Raw genomic sequence first — 22573 nt, forward strand, 5'->3', positions numbered from 1 at the left:
AAATATATGCTCTCACGATCAAAGAATGAATTGACTAATATTTTAGAGATCACCAGAAAAATACTCAAGGCTCCCATACTCTGAAGGAGGTTATTATTTAAACAAACCAGGCTGCAGAAAAAGCATGTTCGCAGTTCAATTATTTCGACAAACCACGCTGCAGAAAAGCATTTTCAAAATCAATTTGTATGTCTTGTAATCAAAGTCAGATTATAAACAATAAAAATGGCTCATTGAAGAAATTTGATTTATCTTGAACCATTCTCCGTACTTATCCTTTGAATCAAGAATATGTTGACCTCAGCTGCAAAATCAATAAAGATTTAAACAAGCTGAAAAAGGAAGTCATTGATTCAATTTTTATGTCTTGCATTAAAATTAATAAACAATAATCACCAAAATCAAAACCTCATAAACATGAAACCAGAAAGGAAAAAGAATACAAAACATGAAGATCAAATAAGAGCAAGAAAGATAGAACCAGAAGAAATCGTGTTTTCATAGATATTTCTCCTGAAACACCAAAAAGATCACCAAATTAAAAAATCAACTGAAACTGATTTAATAATACATAAAAAACAATGAAGAAATTTTGAAAACAAAAATAATTTAACAGACATCACCAAATCAAATCCATGCTTAGTTTGCAAACTACCCACCACGCTGCAGAATAATTAAGAATATGTTCAATATTCAAATTGTATGCTTTCCAATCAAATTAAAATAATTAAGAACCACTTATTAATTAAAGAAATTTGATTTATCTAACTGGAGCCTTTCTTGTACCTTGTATCAAGAGGTTTCACTGCAAAACCGATAAACGATCTCTCGATTATCAAATGAAGAGTTAATTATATAAAAAATTTAAGAATTATATGATATGAATTTTAAGAAATTTTTATGTAAAAGAAGAGCGTGATTGTGTGAAATTCTGTTGAAAGTATATCTTAACAATCACTGAAATTAAATAATCACAGATCAAAGAAACAAGAAAGTAGAACACCAAATCAAGCATTCTCTGAATCGACATAGAAAGATAGAACCAAAAAGATTTACTAGATATCACCAAATCAAATCTAGAGGCTCCATGCTATGATTAAAGAACGTTATTTAATACTCTGACAAACCACGCTGCAGAAAAACATGTTCATGAATAAGATATATTCATACTCTCAGTATTTAAAGAAATATTGAAAACAAAAAGATTATGATAGATATCACCAAATAAATATGCTAGGCTCTGCTGCGACAGTTTGACAGACAGTGCTGCAGAAAAACATGTTCAAATTCAATTTGTATGCCTCGCAATCAAAGCCCATAAATTAAATTGATAAAGGACTCATTGAAGAAAAAGCATTATCTATCAAGAGCCGTTCCCCGTTTTTGTCCGTTACATTACGTCTCCTAGATTTCAAGACTTTCCTGCTTGCAGTACAACGGATAAATGGATCTTCGATTATTAAATTAGAGTTATATCAAAAAATAATACTCGTTAACTAATCGTAAAAGAAGATTCAAGAAAAGTATGAGAGTGTGAAATATATCCTCTCAAAAGCATTGAACGGACAAATTTACTAGATAGAGATCTCACCAGAAAGTTCTCAAACCTACATACTCAGGAGGTTAATAATTAGACAAACAAGCTGCAGAAAAAGCAAGTTCACAGTTCAATTCTTCTCATAATCTAAAACTTGAAATTAAAAACAATAAAGAATGAATCATTGAAGAAACTCGATTTATCTATTTGAAGCCATTCTCCGTTCATATCCGTTGTGTCAAGAATCACAAAATGTTTATAGTTTTTCGGAATTCCGCCACCTGCTGCAAATTAAACATAGATCTCCCTTATCTACTTATGAAGAACTAGAACCAATAGTTCGAAAATAAACTTATAATTCTTGAAAAAACGATCCATAAAAGAAGAGTAGAGAGAACTGTGAAATTCTTGATATCTATATTCCAAAAAAGCATATCAAAACGCCAATCAATAAAGATCTCATTGATAGAAGAAGATCAAAGACCCAAGCGAAAAGATAAACTGCAGACTCCTTATGCTTTATACTCATGCTCCTGATACAAAAACATAAAAACTGCAACACTATCCGGGCACACCATCAGAGCACAACTATCCTATCCCAACACAAAATGAAACCAGTTTTATTAACACCAAGGTTGAATGAGAAGTAGGATGTATGACCAGCTTTATTCCAAGTCTGAACGGAAGTAATAAACCTAAATGACAGATTACATCAAAGCAGTCACAATTTCTACAACTATCACGGTCAGAATACATCAAAAACCTGAATGTAAGGAATCAGAGTAAGGCTGAACTTCTCAGATATAAACAAGAGGAAGATCGATAGAACCAGAATATGTTTAAAAAAGATCACTTCTCCTGCGACACGGAAGAATAAACAACAAATAAAGAAATATATATGTCAATAAAAGAAATTTTTTAAATGAAAAGAATTAAATATTATCACCAAATCAAAATGCTATGTTCCATGCCATGAAGCAGGTTATTAGTGTGACAAACCATGCTGCAGGAAAACATGTTCAAAATTCAATTCGTATGTCTTGCAATTGAAGCCCAGAAATGAAAATAATAACCAATGGCTCAATAAAGAAATTTGATTTTTATCTATCGGGGCTGTTGTTCTTTTCCGGTGTATGAAACGTTCTAGATAATGAAGATTTCACAGACTGCAAAAGATGGATAAATGCATCACCAGGTTATCAAATGAAGAATAATATCCCAAACAAGTTTTGATAACCAATCCGTAAAAGAAGAGTCAAAATAAGTGTTAAAATTCATGATATCTACAATCTGAGTGGAACATGTTAAGAAGAGTCTCTAATGCTCACGTTGCGAGCAGCAGAACCCTTAACATCAAACCCTGAAATCAAGCAATCACAGAAGCAAACAATACGGCCGACAAGTTAAAAAATCAAGTAACAAAAGAAAGCATGAACAAAATAAACAAACAAACTTCATAATCAAGAAATCAAAAGCATATCCTCTCATGTAATAATTTAACAATTCAAGAAACATTTGTTCTTAGAATCAACCAGATTGAAAAAAAAGGATTTACTTATCACCAAATCAAAACTTGAGGCTCTATGCTGTGAAGGATATTATTATTTTGACAAACCACGCTGCAGTCTAAACCAACAAAAATCATGAAACCGAAAGAATCAATCAAAAATGAATAAGAATGCAAAACATGAAAGACCAAACAAGAGGAAGATCCATATAACCAGAAGAAATCGTATGTTACGAAATTACTTTTCCTACAAGACCAAAGAGGGTAAAAACAGGTCAAGAAATACATGATCTCAGAGACGATAAAGAATTTTTAAAAATGAAAAGAATTTAATACAGATCACCAAATCAAAACGCTAGGCTCCATGCATCAAGCAGGTAATAGTTTAACAAACCACGCAGCAAGAAAACATGTTGAAAATTCAATTTGCATGCCTTGCAGTAAAAACCCAGAAATTAAAGTAATAAAGAACGAATCACTGAATAAATTGATTTATCTATCTGGAGCCAAATGTATGCTGATTAAATAATGAAGTTCATGATTCAATTTTTATTTATAGCATTAAAAGAACAAACACCAAGATTAACTTCACAAACATGAACCCGGAAATGAAAAAGAATACAAAATTATTGGAAGAAAGATAGAGCAAGAAGAAAGCGTATTTATTTCTCCTGAAAAACCAAAGAGGTCACCGAATCAAAAAAATATTAACTGATTTAATAGTATACATTAAAAATAATGAAGAAATTTAGAAAAGAAAAATGATTTAACAGACATCACCAAATCAAATCCACGCTTAGTTTGACCAAACACGCTGCAGAATAATTAAGGACATGATTAAGGACATGTTTAAAATTCAATTTTTTACACCGCACATTACATGTTGATTATTATCTCTATTGTTCGTGCTCAATAGAAGTGATCTTACTGAAGTTCTCAAGAGTAATTTCCAATAAAGAAAGTTTATACTCTAGTTAACACTGGCAGGTCAAACAACCAAAATATAACTTTCAAAATACATTAAGCATTCCTAAGCTAGAAGCAGGCCTGCTTTGTGGACTAATGAGAAACAATAAACTCCGCACATTTGGTATATTCCACTATTGTGCTTGTTCTTGATAGAAAGAATGCAGGACACGCATAAATAGTAAGAAATAACTGGTTTTGTCCAAAATAGGACGCTCTATCATGTTATTCACACAAGCTTTTCACAATCCACGTATATTTGCAATGAACGAGATAAAATTACAAAGAACCAATCCAAGTAGAATTCACCTTGAAGCCCGGTGCCCTCAGAAATATCCACTTAGAGAACCGATTTATTCTTATGAACACCCAAGCTCCCCAAATAAAGACCACACAAGCTGTCCAAAACAGATTACAGATACAGGTAGGTCAAACCATAAGAGAATAACTACTCCACTGACAAAGATACAAATTTGGGACAGAAGATTCTTATTCTTATATAATAACTAGAAAAGATGGGAGACTACCAGAGTACAACACCAAAACAAGTCATATACTCTAGAATCTTGTATGCTTCAGTATTCATGCTCCTCATGCAAAAACACATATATCCAGCACTAGCATGAGACATATCAAAGGAAAAATATCCCCTAATGTCGTAACATAACAGATATGTAAAAAATCATTAACCTTCAGTTTCCACAGGTCACAGCACACCATATATTCATAGTCGGTCTCCCCTGTAACACCCATAGATATCAAAAGAATTGAAAAAAGATGTAATTGAAAAGAAAAATAGATTCACAATCCAATCTTCATGTCTTAAAAACAAAGCAATAATCTTAAAAAGTAAAGAACGACTCATTGGAGTGATCTGATATATCTGGACTCTCCAAACATTGTAGATATTCAAACTTTAGCCCTCTGCAAAACAGAGGTGTATATCTTGATTATCCAAGAAAGAGATGGACAGTATCATAAATATTGCCAAAGCTCTCATAATATCTAGATTCATAATTCTAGACATTGCCACATCACAAGGACACCTATACATGAACAAGTACATTCAAGGCAAGAAAATGACCGGTGAAATCCAAGGGTCTGCAGCTTTAACATCACAGTACATCATCTCCCCTGTAACACAAGCCAAGAAAATTTCACAACAAAAAACCCCAGTTACAAACACATGGAGTTGGGTAGGAATGAGAGAAAACTACATCCACAAAAGACAAGGAAACGTTAAGAAATCACTGTCAAAGTAGAGATAACGAAATGAAAGCTTAACAACGGCAGATTCTGGTGATCCATTAAGCTCTCCCCCCTAAAAACCAAGTCCTTGTATATAACCAATTGCAGAATCTGTGAGGCATAACCATTTTGGAGAGAAGATTCTTAGCCTTATGTATATATACCACAAACCGCAGGAAAATAGAAAACGAATTATAGTAGAGGAAAAGACAAATCAACAATTAAAGTATTGAAGTGCCAAACCAGTCCAGAATGCTTATATGCTTCATACTCTCATGAGACAGAACCACAAAAACTCAGACACTTGCAAGAAACCATCAGAGGACCCGATATCCCAAATCCCAATATAAAACAGACTGTGGTTATTTTAAGATACATTACGCTCCAGAAAACAGGTTTTAATACACAATCCCACCAGGAATGAAACTCAATTGGCAACATCCAAAACAGAAAATTCATATCAGAACTCCAGTCATCTTTCCAAGTTCCGCAAAACATTACTATTTCCTATTACTCATATAGCAATACCATAAATGCAAAACAACATCGGTCTACCAAGAATAATGTTAGTTGTAACAGAGGAATTCAAGAACAATTAATCAATTGTAACTGCAAAAGTTAAGATACCGAATAATTAATCACAAAGAATAAGAATACAACACATGAGGATCAAACAAGAGAATGTCACAGATTATTGCTCCTGCAACACCAAAAAGTAACGAATGAAGAAATATTCATACTCTCAGCAACACCAAAAAGTAACCAATCAAGAAATATTCATACTCTTAGCAGTGAAAGAAATATTGTAAACAAAGAATTATGATAGATATCACCATATAAAAACGCTATGATGCGAAGAAAGTTATTAGATTTGACAGACCGTGCTGCAGAAAAACATGTTCAAAATTCAATTTGTTAAAAGCCCATAAATCAAGTTAATAAATGACTCATTGAAGAAACATCATCTATCTATCGGATGTTGTTCCTCGTTCTTGTCCATTGAATCAAGTGTTCTAGATATCTAGAGTTCCGAGTTCCCTGCTTGCAGTACAACGGATTAAAGGTCTTCAATTATCAAATGAAGTTATTTTGAAAAATAACACAAAGATTGAATAAATGAAATTTCTAGAGATCACCAGAAAAATACTAAAGGCTCCATACTCTGAAGTAGGTTATTATTTAAACAAACCAGGCTGCTGAAAAAGCATGTTCGCAGTTCAATTATTTTGACAAACCATGCTGCAGAAAAGCATTTTCAAAATCAATTTGTATGTCTTGTAATCAAAGTCAGATTTTAAACAAAATTAACAAAATCAATAAAGATTTAAACAAAAAGGATTTACTACCTTTGATATTTATGAAGTAAGGAGAAAAATTTGAGGTTCTATGCTATGAAGGAGGTTAATATTTTGACAAAACCAAGCTGAAAAAGAAAGTCATTGATTCAATTTTGCTGTCTTGCATTAAAATTAATAAATAATCACCAAAATCAAAACCTCACAAAGAAGCGTGTTTTCATAGATATTTCTCCTGAAACACCAAAGAGACCAAATCAAAAAATATCAACTGATTCAATGTAATACATAAATAACAATGAAGAAATTTTGAAAACAAATAATTTAACAGACATCACCAAATCAAATCCATGCTTTAGTTTGCAAACCACCCACCACGCTGCAGAATAATTAAGATGTTCAATATTCAATTGTATGTTTTCCAATCAAATTAAAATAATTAAGAACCACTATTAATTAAAGAAATTTAATTTATCTAGCTGGGGCCTTTCTTGTGCCTTGTATCAAGATGTTTCACTGCAAAACTGATAAACGATCTCTCGATTATCAAATGAAGAATTAATTATATATGAATTTTAAGAAATTTTTATGTAAAAGAATAAGGGCTCGTGTAAGTAGGAAACAGAAAATATCTATTCTAGTTCTATCATCAGCAATGGGTTCGAATTTAAGCGAAATTCTTGAGAACGTTTGCTACCCCGAAATTTTTATGTCTTTCCTCATTGAAAAGGAGGAAAAAAAAATAGGGTCAAAAGAAAATGCCATTTTGGAGTTTTATCGACAATTTGCTTGTGTAGGCGGAGATCCCATATTTCCGGAATCTTTATGTACGGAATTACAAAAAAAAAAATTTCAACAAAGATGTGAATTGGGAGGGATTGGTTTGCAACAAAAGGGACAGAATTTTCTCAATTCACATCGATTGGGTGTATTGTGTCGATTCTTTTGAGTAATATATCTAGAAATACCCCTAGATATGTGATTGTGTGAAATTCTGTTGAAAGTATATCTTAACAATCACTGAATTTAAGCAATAACAGATCAAAGAATCAAGAAACTAGAACACCAAATCAAGAAATCATAATTGCATTCTTTAAATCGACATAGAAAAAAAAGATTTACTAGATATCACCAAATCAAATCTAGAAGCTCCATGCTATGAATAACGTTATACTCTGACAAACCACGCTGCAGAAAAACATGTTCATGAATAAGATATATTCATACTCGAGTAGTTAAAGAAATATTGAAAACAAAAAGATTATGATAGATATCACCAAATAAATATGCCATGCTCTGCTGTGAAGGAAGTTAACAGTTTGACAGACAGTGCTGCAAAAAAACATGTTCAAATTCAATTCCCGGAGCGATAAGAACGAAAGGGTTGTGTGGCCACAGCTACAACACTCTTGATACGAAAGAAACCATCATAAATTAAATTGATAAAGGACTCGTTCAAGAAAAATCATTTATCTATCAAGAGCCGTTCCCCGTTACATTACGTCTCCTAGATTTCAAGACTTGATCTTCGATTATCAAAGTAAGAGTTATATCGAAAAATAATACTCGTTAACTAATCGTAAAAGAAGAGTCAAGAAAAGTATGAGAGAGTGTGAAATATATGCTCTCGGGCATTGAACGGACGAATTTACTAGATAGAGATCACCAGAAAATTCTCAAGCTTCCATACTCAGGAGGTTATTACTTAGACAAACCAAGCTGCAGAAAAAGCAAGTTCACAGTTCAATTCTTCTCATAATCTAAAACTTGAAATTGAAAACAATAAAGAATGAATCATTGAAGAAATTCGATTCATCTATTTGAAGCAATTCTCCGTTCATATCCGTTGTGTCAAGAATCACAAAATGTTCACAGTTTTTCGGAATTCCGCCACCTGCTGCAAATTAAACATATATCTCCGTTATCTACTTATGAAGAACTAGAACCAATAGTTCGAAAATAAACATAATTTTTGAAAAAAACGATCCATAAAAGAAGAGTAGAGAGAACTGTGAAATTCTTGATATCTATATTCCAAAAAAGCATATCAAAACACCAATCAATAAAGATCTCATTGATAGAAGAAGATCAAAGACCCAAGCGAAAAGATAAACTGCAGACTCCTTATGCTTTATACTCATGTTCCTGATACAAAAACATAAAAACTGCAACACTATCCGAGCACACCATCAGAGCACAACTATCCCATCCCAACACAAAATGAAACCAGTTTTATTAATACCAAGGTTGAATGAAAAGTAGGATGTATGACCAGTTTTATTAATACCAAGGTTGAATGAAAAGTAGGATGTATGACCATCAAAGCAGTCACAATTTCTCCAGAATTGTGTAAACTATCACGGTCAGAATACATCAAAAACCTGAATGTAAGGAATCAGAGTATGATGGTGTAAGAAAACCTAAGGCTGAACTTCTCAGATATAAACAAGAGGAAGATCAATAGAACCAGAATATGTTTAAAAAAGATCACTTCTCCTGCAACACGGAAGAATAAACAACAAATAAAGAAATATATATGTCGATAAAACAAATTTTTAAAATGAAAAGAATTAAATAGTTATCACCATATCAAAATGCTAGGTTCCATGCCATGAAGCAGATTATTAGTGTGACAAACCATGCTGCAGGAAAACATGTTCAAAATTCATTTCGTATGTCATGCAATTGAAGCCCAGAAATTAAAATAATAAAGAATGGCTCAATGAAGAAATTTGATTTTTATCTGCTGTTGTTCTTTTCCGGTGTATGAAACGTTCTAGATAATGAAGATTTCACAGACTGCAAGATGGATAAATGCATCGCCAGGTTATCAAATGAAGAATTATATCCCAAACAAGTTTTGATAACCAATCCATAAAAGAAGAGACAAGATAAGTGTTAAAATTCATGATATCTACAATCTGAGGGGAACATATTAATAAGCAAACAATATGGCCAACTAGTTAAAAAATCAAGTAACAAAAGAAGGTATGAACAAGAATAAACAAACAAACTTCATAATCAAGAAATCAAAAGCATATCTTCTCATGTAACACCATCAAGAAATCAAAATCATATCCTCTTAATACCAAAAAGTAAATTAACAATTTAACAATTCAAGAAACATTTGTTCTTAGAATCAAGAATGTAAGATTGAAACAAAAAGGATTTACTAGATATCACCAAATCAAAACTTCAGGCTCTATGCTGTGAAGGATATTATTATTTTGACAAACCACACTGCGGTCTAAACCAACAAAAACAAATAATCAACCAGACAAATCATGAAACCGAAAGAATCAATCAAAAATGAATTAACAGTGCAAAACATGAAGACCAAACAAGAGGAAGATACATACAACCAGAAGAAATCGTATGTTACAAAATTACTTTTCCTGCAAGACCAACGAGGGTAAAAAACAGGTCAAGAAATACATGATGAAATACATGATCTCAGAGACGATAAAGAATTTTTAAAAATGAAAAGAATTTAATACATATAACCAGAAGAAATCGTATGTTACAAAATTACTTTTCCTGCAAGACCAAAGAGGGTAAAAACAGGTCAAGAAATACATGATCTCAAGAGACAATAAAGAATTTTAAAAAATGAAAAGAATTTAATACATATAACCAGAAGAAATCGTATGTTACAAAATTACTTTTCCTGCAAGACCTAAGAGGGTAAAAACAGGTCAAGAAATACATGATCTCAAGAGACAATAAAGAATTTTAAAAAATGAAAAGAATTTAATACAGATCACCAAATCAAAACGCTAGGCTCCATGCATCATTGAAGAAATTTGATTTATCAATGTGAAGCCATTCTCTGTACATATCCATTGAGTCAAGAATCGCAAAATGTTTAGTTTCTCAAAATTCCACTTCCAGCATAATGGTTAAATGCATATCTCAAGTATCTAACATGATGATCTCGATTATGAAGAACTACAACCAATAGTTTGAAAATAAACATATCACAACGATCCATATAGGAGTAGAGAGAATCGTGAAATCCTTGATATTCTAAAATCTAATAAAGCATATCAAAATGCCACAACATAAAGATCTCCTTGATAGAAGCAAATCAAAGACCCAATCAAAAAGATAAAGTCCAGACTCACATTCCTGATACAAAAACATGAAACTGTACCACTAGCAGGGCACACAATCAGAGCATAACTATCCCATCCCAACACAAATTAACATGCAAGGGAAAAAACAACCATTTTTACTTATCCCTGGGCTGAACGAAGAGTAAGATGTATGGCCAGGTTTATTCCAAGTCTAATCAGAAGTATAAAAACCTACATGAAGAGTAAGAGGAAAGCCCATCATAGAAAGAGTAAATAACAAAAAAAGTAATGACTAGAAGTAGAAGACTGCTGGCCTGAGAAGGCGGCCTCTGATAGAACCAGAGTATGTTTACAGTTCACTTCTCCTGCAACACGAAAGAGTAAATAAAAAATAAAGAAATGTATGATGACGATAAAAGAAATTTTCAAAATGAAAAGAATCTAATGGAAATCACCAAATCAAAATGAAAACAACATGTTAAAAATTCAATCCGTATGTCTTGCAATTGAAGCCCAGAAATTAAATTAATAAAGAATGGATCATTGAAGAAATTGATTTTTATCTATCTGGAGCTGTCGTTCTTGTCCGGTGTATAAAAACATTCTAGATATCAAGACTTCACAGCTATGGATAAATGCATCGCCAGATTATCAAATTAAGAATTATATCCCAAAAATTATAGAAACAAGTTATGATAATCAATCAGTAAAAGGAAGAGTCAGCAGATGTGTTAAAATTCATGATATCTACAACCCAGTGCTACGCTCCATGCATCAAGCAGGTTTTTAGTGTAACAAACCACGCTGCAGCAAAACATGTTGAAAATTCAATTTGCATCTCTTGCAGTAAAAACCCAGAAATAAATGTAACAAAGAACGAATCATTGAATAAACTGATTTATCTATCTGAAGACATTCTCCATTTTTCATATGTTGTATCAAGCCTTTCTAGTTATCAAGATTCAAGACTTCTCAGCTCGCTGCAAAACGGCCAAATGTATGTCTCGATTATATAACGAAGTTTATATCCAATAATCCAAAAATTACAGAAATAATTCTTGATAACGGATCGTAAAAGAAGAGTGAAAAGAAACAAATTAAATATCGCTTATAGGAAAACCTGAAATTAAACAATCAGGGAGCAAACAATCTGGCTAATGGATCAAGAAAGGAAAGAAATTAGAAGAAGATCAAGCAACCTCATAAGTATAATTCGAAAAATTACACAAATAATTCTTTATAACCAATGGTAACAACATATTCTGGAAAAGTATGATAGTGTGAAATATATGCTTCTCATATGGAAATATTGTAAGAAAAGAATTTACTAACAATCACCATATCAATACTCGAGGATGCAGAAAAACAATGGCAGGTTATATTTTTTGACAAACCAGGCCGCAGAAAAACCATGGGAGGTTATTATTTTGACAAACCAAGCTTCAGAAAAACCACGTTCACAGTTCGATTCGTCTCATAGTTAAAGATCTGGAGAAATTCAATTTATATCTGAAGCCGTTCTCCGTTCGTATATGTTGTGTCAGCAATCGCAAAACAATCTGGACTTCCAGACTTCAGCTCGCTGCAAAACGGATAAATGCATGTCTCGATTATCCAATTATGAACAACCATATCCAATAAACCAAAAAAATAAACAAACAACAATTCTTGAAAAACCAATCCATGAAAAAAGAGCCAGGAGAACTGTGACATTCGTGATAGAAGCATATCAAAATACAAGTCCAAAATGAACTCCTTGATAGAAGCAGCACAAAGACTCCAGAAACAAGAACATAATAACTGCAACTCTAACAGAGCACAGATACAGATGTAGGCAAAAAATGACCAGTTTTATTCATCCGAAGGCTGAACGGAAAGTAAGCGAACCTCTCTGCATGCCACACAATTATAGGCTTACTCCCCTTGTAACACAGAGAAAACTCAAAGGATCTGACAAAAGTGGATGACAGCCTGTAGACAGTAGACAGTATATGACAATGACAGCCTGTAGAAAGATAATGATTCATTGGAACAATTTTGCAAGATCGTCATGCAACCACATGAAAGACAATTTAGCTTTCTACTAATACAGAGAAGTCCCTACACAACATAATGAAGAGGATATCTTTTAAGGAGGATCATCATCATAATAAATAAACAATATCAAAACAGTAAAAGAAGACTATAGACAGACTCTCCCATCAAAGTTATGTCATCACCAACATACCAAAAACACACAAAAACTTGAACACAGAAAGAAACACAAAATCATGAACACCAGCTTCTACACAATTAGGACAACAATTCAGAAACAAAAACATATACGTATGTAAAAGATAACCAATTATATCCCAAGGACGAATGAGAAGGTCTGGGCCAATCAAATTCAAGCTTGTGAGAAGAGTCATGAAGCACGAAAGCATAAATAATGCTCACATCTAAATTAGATCGCCAAATTAAGCCTCACAGAGATTGAGAATTTAACTTGTTATTCATGTAATTAGTTGCAGAAGATAAATAGTACAGAGCAGAAGCACTCATCTCCAATTTCTCAACTTCAGACAGCAAAATAAACAAGGTACAGTGTAGTAGAGAAAAGGAGACTACTGTTGAACACTTACCCTGTAACAGCACAAAGTTGTCCAAACCAAGCTGCTAATCCGCAGATCATAGTTACGAAGTAAACCCCACAAAGTTGTCTCAATTTCTCAGAATTGTGTAACCACTACTCCGTCACATTACATGTGAAAAACATAAATGTAATAAAACAGTAGTTTGATGGAGTAGTGTAACAGATAGTTGCAAAATAAAAGAGAAGATTAGCATAATTCTCCAAACCAAGCCGCTGAACAAAAGATCATAGTTACAAGAGAGCCCCTCACAAGCTGTCCCATTTCTCCAGAAAAATATGTAAACTATCACACTATCAGATTACATGCCAAATACCTATATGTAAGAAAACAGTAGTGATTGAGAAAGATACACAAAAACATGTAACAATTACCCAGTCCAAATGACACAAACGGGCAACCCGTGCACTAAAGCTCCTTCATACGCAGGGTTCGGGAAAGGGTCCCACCATTATTGGTGTATTGTACGCTGCCTTAACCTGTTTTTTACACAAGAGGCTGCTTCCAGGACTTGAACACCAAATAACACATGCACAAAAATATTACACTGTACCACCTAATTATAGAAAAAACCAAGTAAGAGAAACAAGAGTAGTATTAACCAAGTAGTATTAAATAACACATGCACAAATGAAGCCACTGATAAAAAGATCATATTTACAAAAACACATAAATAACTTACTTAATTTCTCCAGATTTGTGTAAACTCAATTTACAGGTCAGAAATCTAAATGTAAGATAACAGTAGTATTAAGCAGTCCGCGAACCGTAAGGTTGAACTTCTCAGTATAAGGGAGTAAAACAAGACTGAACGATAAATTTGAGGATAATGAATACTGAACTCATCTCTCACCCCACTTAAACAGACTTATCTCTCGCGTGTAACACCCAAGTGACATAAAGGAGTAAGTCAAAATGACAGGATAGTAGAACTTTACAGAGAATTAATGAGATAAAAACTATTCACAACCAAGAAGAGTGTATCAAAATACACCTGATTGCTTGGTGCTACACAGAACAGTCTCAAAACACACAGCACTGCAGAAAACAGAAAATGTTTCAATTCACAATTTAGTATAATCATGTAGTTTCACAAAACATTACTACCATTATCTAAAACTCAATCGGCAACATCTCAAGAGAAAATTCACATATGAACTCAAGGCTCCATGCTATGAAAAAATAACTTCAATAATTACGCCGTATGCCTCTTCCATCATATCACTTGGCTCTAAAAAGAAGACAGATAATGGAAAGGAGGATGAGGGAGGATATAAGAGAAGTGTGAGACAATGGATAATGGTAAAAATTCATTAAGTTTAATGATATTTTTGTCAATTCAAGTGTAAAGACGCCAGCTAATTATTTTCCTTTGATTGTGAAAAATGTTACAATTCTTTTGCTAGTTTTAATTTCAAAGATACAAAGATTTAATTGTAATATTTTACACTACACTGTTAAATGGTGAATATTATCATTTTTTTTTTATGAACAAGCGTGAATATTATATCTATTGTGATTTCTGAATAGAAGTTTTAATCTAACCTTAATGAAGTTTTAATATCATTGAGTAATTTCCAAATAGAAAATTATCAAAGTGATCTGGTACACATGCTTATATAGATCAACGGTGTTAATTAAAAAATACATTGATAAAATTGTAATTTTTTACACTACACGTTGTCCTTGCTCGTTAGAAGTTTAAACTTAACCTTACTGAAGGTATCAGAGTGATTTCCAAAAAAAAAAATGATAAAAGTCATCTGGTACAAAATTGATCATTAGAACATCATAAAAGATAATTGAAAATAACAAAATTGATCATTAGAACATCATAAACATTTGCTTAGTTATGTCCCTAACACCATGTTCAATTTCTACTCTAGTTAACACTGGCAGGTCAAACAACAAAGAGATAACTTTCAAAATACATTAAGCATTCCTAAGCTAGAAGCAGGCCTGCTTTGTGAACTAAGGAGGAACAATAAACTCTGCACACTTGGTATATTCCATTATTGTGGTTGTTCTTAACAAAAAGAATGCAGGACACGCCATTAGAAGTAAGAAATAGCTGGTCTATCTATATTTGCAATGAACGGGATAAAATACAAAGAACCAATCCAAGCAGAAAGCACAAAGTATGTATAACCAAGTAGAAATCACCTTGAAGCCCGGTGCACTCAGAAATATCAACTTAGGAGAACCGATTTATTCTTATGCACATCGTCAAATGATAAACAGTATAGAAAAGCTCCCCAGATAAAGACCGCCATCAGGACAATCCACCCAAGCTGTCCAAAACAGACTACAGGCAGGCCAAACCATAAGAGAATAACTACTCCACCAACAAAGATACAAATTTGGGACAGAAGATTCTTATAAAACTACAAAAGATGGCAGACTACCAGAGTATAACACCAAACCAAGCTGTCCAGAATTTCATATCCTCGTTGCGGACAAAATCATATACTCTAGAATCTTGTATGCTTCAGTATTCATTCTCCTGATGCGAAAACACATATCCAGCACTAGCATTAGACATATCAAAGGAAAAATATCCCTAATGATGTAACATAAACAAACACACGGATATGTAAAAAATTACTGATCATATCACACGGCCGGTTTCCACAGGTCACGGCACACCATACATTCATAGTCGGTCTCCCTTGTAACGCCCTCAATATCAATAGAAATATTGAAAATAAAAATAGATTCACAATCCAATCTGCATGTCATAAGAACAAATCCCAAATCTTAGTAATTTTGATATATCTGGACTCGAGTATTTCCAAACATTTTAGATATCCAAGCTGACAGAATCATAAATATTGCCGAAGCTCTCCTAATATCTAGATTCATATTTCTAAACATTGGCACATCACAATGTCAAAGGACACCTATTCCAGAACAAGTACATTCAAGGCAAGAAAATGACCAGTGAAATCCAAGGGTCTGCATGTTCGTAATATTAAGGTTAGCTGCAGCTTTAAAATCACAGTACAGCATCTCCCCTGTAACACGAGCTAAGAAAATTTCACAACAAAAAACCCCATTTACAGACACAGGGAGTCGGGGTAGGAATGAGAAAACTAAATCCACAAAAAGACAAGGAAAACGTGAAGAAGAAATCTAACTGTCAAAGTAGAAATAACGAAATGAAAGCTTAACAACGGCAGCCAATTGCAGATTCTGGTGCTCCATTAAGCTCCCCCCTAAACCAAGTCCTTGCTCCAATTGCAGAATCTGTGAGGCATAACCTTTTTGGAGAGAAGATTCTTATCCTCATGTATATATACCACAAACCGCAGGAAAATAGAAAACGAATTATGATAGAGGAAGAGACAAATCAACAATTAAAGTGCCAAACCAGTCCAGAATTCTTATATGCTTCATACTCTCATGAGACAGAACCACAAAAACTCAGACACTTGCAAGAAACCATCAGAGGACCTGCTATCCCAAATCCCAATATAAAAACACGGCTAGAAAATTACCAGTTTTATCTCAAGGCTGAACAGAACCTTGCTTCGTGCACATTTATAGGATTTTCCTCTAACACTCACAGAAAACTCAAAAAGTAGATGCTGATTATCAAACTATAGGGAGTATATGAAACAGCCTGCAGAGGACGTTGAATCAGGGTGTGCAAAAATAAACCTGTACACTTTAATAATACACAGACTGGTTATTTTAAGATATATTATGCTCCAGAAAACAGGTTTTAATTCACAATCCACCAGAAATGAATATCATGTATGGAGCTCTGCAAAACATCACCGTTTTATGAAACTCAACTGGCAACATCCAAAACAGAAAATTCATAGCAGAACTCCAGTCATCTTTCCAAGTTCAGCAAAACATTACTATTTCCTATTACTCAAATAGCAATACCATAAATGCAAAACAACATCTGTCTACCAAGAATAATGTTAGTTGTAACAGGAATTCAAGAACAATCAAAATTGGACTGCAAAAGTTAAAGATAACGAATAATTAATCACAAAGAATAAGAATACTTCACATGAGGATCAAACAAGAGAATGTCACAGATTATTGCTCCTGCAACACCAGAGAGCAACGAATCAAGAAATATTCATACTCTCAGCAACACCAAAAAGTAACCAATCAAGAAATATTCATACTCTTAGCAGTGAAAGAAATATCATAAAAAAACAGATTATGATAATATCACCATATAAAAACCCTATGATGCGAAGAAAGTTATTAGATTTGACAGACCGTGCTGCAGAAAAACATGTTCAAAATTCAATTTGTTCATAGCCCAGAAATCAAGTTAATAAAGGACTCATTATCATTTATCTTTCAAACACCGTTCCCCCGTTCCTGTCCGTTGAATCAAGTGTTATAGATATCAAGACTTCCCTGCTCGCAGTACAACGGATAAACGGATCTTCTTCTTTTTTTTTTTTTTTTTTTGAAGTGAAACATACTTTCAAAAAAACAAAGCTGGAACACAGCCATCAAACCCACAATGATTATTTCGATTATCAACGGATCTTCAATTATCAAATGAAGAGTTAAATTGAAAAATAACACAAAGATTGAATAGATGAATTTTCTAGAGATCACCGGGAAAATACTCAAGGCTCCATACTACGAAGGAGGTTATTATTTAGACAAACCAGGATGCAGAAAAAGCATGTTCGCAGTTCATTTATTTCGACAAACCACGCTGCAGAAAAGCATTTTCAAAATCAATTTGTATGTCTTGTAATCAAAGTCAGATTATAAACAATAAAAATGGCTCATTGAAGAAATTTGATTTATCTTGAACCATTCCCCGTACTTATATCTTTGAACCAAGAATATGTTGACCTCAGCTGCAAAATCAATAAAGATTTAAACAAAAAGGATTCACTATCTTTCATATTTATGAACCAAGGAGAAAAGGTTCTATGCTATGTAGGAGGTTAATTTTTGACAAAACCAAGCTGAAAAAGGAAGTCATTGATGTCTTGCATTAAAATTAATAAACAATAATCACCAAAATCAAAACCTCATAAACATGAAACCAGAAAGGAAAAAGAATACAAAACATGAAGATCAAATAAGAGCAAGAAAGAAAGAACCAGAAGAAATCGTGTTTTCATAGATATTTCTCCTGAAACACCAAAAAGATCACCAAATCAAAAAATCAACTGAAACTGATTTAATAATACATAAAAAACAATGATCACCAAAATCAAAACCTCATAAACATGAAACCAGAAAGGAAAAAGAATACAAAACATGAAGATCAAATAAGAGCAAGAAAGAAAGAACCAGAAGAAATCGTGTTTTCATAGATATTTCTCCTGAAACACCAAAAAGATCACCAAATCAAAAAATCAACTGAAACTGATTTAATAATACATAAAAAACAATGAAGAAATTTTGAAAACAAAAATAATTTAACAGACATCACCAAATCAAATCCATGCTTAGTTTGCAAACTACCCACCACGCTGCAGAATAATTAAGAATATGTTCAATATTCAAATTGTATGCTTTCCAATCAAATTAAAATAATTAATTATCAACTAAAGAAATTTGATTTATCTAACTGGAGCCTTTCTTGTACCTTGTATCAAGAGGTTTCACTGCAAAACCGATAAATGATCTCTCGATTATCAAAATGAATAATTAATTATATAAAAAATTTAAGAATTTTAAGAAATTTTTATGTAAAAGAAGAGTCGAGAGAAGTGTGATTGTGTGAAAATGTTGGAAAGTATATCTTAACAATCACTGAAATTAAGTAATCACAGATCAAAGAAACAAGAAAGTAAAACACCAAATCAAGCATTCTCTGAATTGACATAGAAAGATAGAACCAAAAAGATTTACTAGATATCACCAAATCAAATCTAGAGGCTCCATGCTATGAATAAAGAACATTTTTAATACTCTGACAAACCACGCTGCAGAAATGGATAAAGGACTCATTGAAGAAAAATAATTATCTATCAAGAGCAGTACAACGGATAAATGGATCTTCGATTATCAAAGAAGAGTTATATCGAAAAATAATACTCATTAACTAATCGTAAAAGAAGATTCAAGAAAAGTACGAGAGTGTGAAATATATCCTCTCAGAAGCATTGAACGGAAAATTTACTAGATAGAGATCACCAGAAAATTCTCAAGCCTCCATACTCAGGAGGTTAATAATTAGACAAACCAAGCTGCAGAAAAAGCAAGATCACGGTTCAATTCTTCTCATAATCTAAAACTTGAAATTAAAAACAATAAAGAATGAATCATTGAAGAAATTCGATTTATCTATTTGAAGCCAATCTCCATTCATATCCGTTGTGTAAAGAATCACAAAATGTTTATAGTTTTTCCGGATTCCGCCACCTGCTGCAAATTAAACATATATCTCCATTATCTACTTATGATAGAAGAAGATCAAAAGACCCAAGCGAAAAGATAAACTGCAGACTCCTGATACAACATTATAAAAACTGCAACACTATCCCATCACACCATCAGAGCACAACTATCCCATCACACCATCAGAGCACAACTATCCCATCCCAACACAAAATGAAACCAGTTTTATTACCAAGGTTGAGTGAAAAGTAGGATGTATGACCAGCTTTATTCCAAGTCTGAACGGAAGTAATAAACCTAAATGACAGATTACATCAAAGCAGTCACAATTTCTCCAGAATTGTGTAAACTATCACGGTCAGAATACATCAAAAACCTGAATGTAAGGAAATCAGAGTAAGGCTGAACTTCTAAGATATAAACAAGAGGAAGATCGATAGAACCAGAATATGTTTAAAAAAGATCACACTTCTCCTGCGACACGGAAGAATAAACAACAAATAAAGATATATATATGTTGATAAAAGAAATTTTTAAAATGAAAAGAATTAAATAGTTATCACCAAATCAAAATGCTAGGTTCCATGCCACGAAGCAGGTTATTAGTGTGACAAACCATGCTGCAGGAAAACATGTTCAAAATTCAATTCGTATGTCTTGCAATTGAAGCCCAGAAATTAAAATAATAAACAATGGCTCAATGAAGAAATTTGATTTTTATCTATCGGGGCTGTTGTTCTTTTCCGGTGTATGAAACGTTCTAGATAATGAAGATTTCACAGACTGCAAAAGATGGATAAATGCATGTCACAGAGCAAACAATATGGCCACCTAGTTAAAAAATCAAGTAACAAAAGAAGGTATGAACAAGAATAAACAAACAAACCTCATAATCAAGAAATCAAAAGCATATCTTCTCATGTAACACCATCAAGAAATCAAAATCATATCCTCTTAATACCAGGAAGTAAATTAACAATTTAACATTCAAGAAACATTTGTTCTTAGAATCAACAATGTAAGATTGAAACAAAAAGGATTTACTAGATATCACCAAATCAAAACTTCAGGCTCTATGCTGTGAAGGATATTATTATTTTGACAAACCAAACTGCAGTCTAAACCAACAAAAACAAATAATCAACCAGACAAATCATGAAACCGAAAGAATCAATCAAAAATGAATAAAGAATGCAAAACATGAAGACCAAACAAGAGGAAGATACATATCACTAGAAGAAGTCGTATGTTACAAAATTACTTTTCCTGCAAGACCAAAGAGGGTAAAAACAGGTCAAGAAATACATGATCTCAGAGAATAAAGAATTTTAAAAAATGAAAAGAATTTATTACAGATCACCAAATCAAAACGCTAGGCTCCATGCATCAAGCAGGTAATAGTTTAACAAACCACGCTGCAAGAAAACATGTTGAAAATTCAATTTGCATGTCTTGCAGTAAAAACCCAGAAATTAAAGTAATAAAGAACAAATCATTGAATAAATTGATTTATCTATCTGGAGCCATTCCGTATGTTGTATCAAGCCGTTCTAGTTAATAAGACTTCTCAGCTTGCTGCAAAATGGCCAAATGTATGTCGATTATCTAATGAAGTTCATGATTCAATTTTTATGTATAGCATTAAAATCAATAAAGAACAAACACCAAGATTGAAACTTCACAAACATGAACCAGAAATAAGAACACAAAATTATTGGAAGAAAGATAGAACCAGAGTAAAGCGTGTTTATTTCTCCTGAAAAACCAAAGAGATTACCGAATCATAAAAATATTATCTGATTTAATAGTATACATTAAAAATAATGAAGAAATTTTGAAAAGAAAACTGATTTAACAGACATCACCAAATCAGATCCACGCTTAGTTTGACAAACCACCACGCTGCAGAATAAATTAAGAACATGTTTAAAATTCAATTTGTATGCCTTCCAATCAAATCAAAATTATTAAGAACTTATTAAAGAAATTTGATTTATCTAGCTGGAGCCGTTCTTGTCCCTTGTATCAACTTATCTAGAGGTTTCACTGCAAAACCGATAAATGATCTCTCGATAAGAAATACTTTTATAAAAAATTTAAGAAAATAATAGTTATCAAATAATTTAAAATGATTTTTTATATAAATTTTTTTAAAAACTTTAATGTAAAAGAAGAGTCAAGAGAAGTGTGATTGTGTGAAGTTCTTGATTCTTGACTGTTGTCTGTTATATCCCAACGATCTCGTTTACAACAAACCCTGGAATAAAGCAATCACAGAGCAAAGAATCAAGAAAGTGGAACACCAAATCAATCATAATTGCATTCTCCAAATTGACAAAGAAAGATAGAACCAAAAACCCTTGCTATGAATAAAGAACGAATCATGGATGAAATTTAATTTATTCTTCTCTGTTCTTATCCGTTGAATCAACAATTGCTGCAAAAAAACCAATGAACACGTATCTAGATGATCCAAATATGAAGAACTATATCCAATAATCAAATAATTAATCAAATTAATCTTGATAACCGATAATCCATTGAGCGAGCGATTTCTGTGTTCGCCGTTCGCATATGAATAGCTAGCAAAACGATCCAGATTCCAATCTTAAGATCGCTGCAAACCGATAAACACATATCCATGTTATTCAATTATGAACAACTATATCCAATAATCAAATAATTAATCAAATATTCTTAATAACCGATGATCCATAAACTAGCGATAGATCGAGCGATTTTGACGTTCTTCGTTCTCATATGAATAGCAAAACCGATGATCCAGATTCCAAACTTACAATCGCTGCAAAACTGATAAACACATATATCGATTATTCAATTATGAAGAATCATATCCAATAATCCAAAAACTATACAACAAATAATTCTCGATAAACGATGATCCATCAAAACAAGTGTGAAATTCTTCATATCTTAAATCCGAAAAACGCAAATCCATATCGATCGATCGATCA

The 22573-nt window shown here is 32.7% G+C and overlaps 2 long non-coding RNA genes across 8 annotated transcripts; both read right to left on the minus strand.

The window, feature by feature from the left end:
• Window positions 1–5678: 5678 nt before the first annotated feature.
• On the minus strand, window positions 5679–8822 carry LOC112417504 (uncharacterized). The gene is made up of 2 exons (XR_003008042.2): window positions 6605–8822; window positions 5679–6497 (listed from the first exon to the last, which is right to left on the minus strand). It is a non-coding gene; the product is annotated as an uncharacterized lncRNA (long non-coding RNA).
• Window positions 8823–9963: 1141 nt separating this feature from the next.
• Window positions 9964–21641, minus strand: LOC25502374 (uncharacterized). Of its 7 annotated transcripts, none has more exons than XR_005643497.1 (3): window positions 13942–21641; window positions 13251–13815; window positions 9964–12634 (listed from the first exon to the last, which is right to left on the minus strand). It is a non-coding gene; the product is annotated as an uncharacterized lncRNA (long non-coding RNA). The 7 variants fall into 7 exon arrangements; XR_005643498.1 differs by having other exon boundaries at window positions 13251–13544; window positions 13634–21641; XR_005643496.1 differs by having other exon boundaries at window positions 9964–12211; window positions 12517–12600; window positions 13251–21641.
• Window positions 21642–22573: the final 932 nt, after the last annotated feature.

This window comes from Medicago truncatula, chromosome 8, assembly GCF_003473485.1.
Source record: "Medicago truncatula cultivar Jemalong A17 chromosome 8, MtrunA17r5.0-ANR, whole genome shotgun sequence".
Classification (NCBI taxonomy): Eukaryota; Viridiplantae; Streptophyta; class Magnoliopsida; order Fabales; family Fabaceae; genus Medicago; species Medicago truncatula.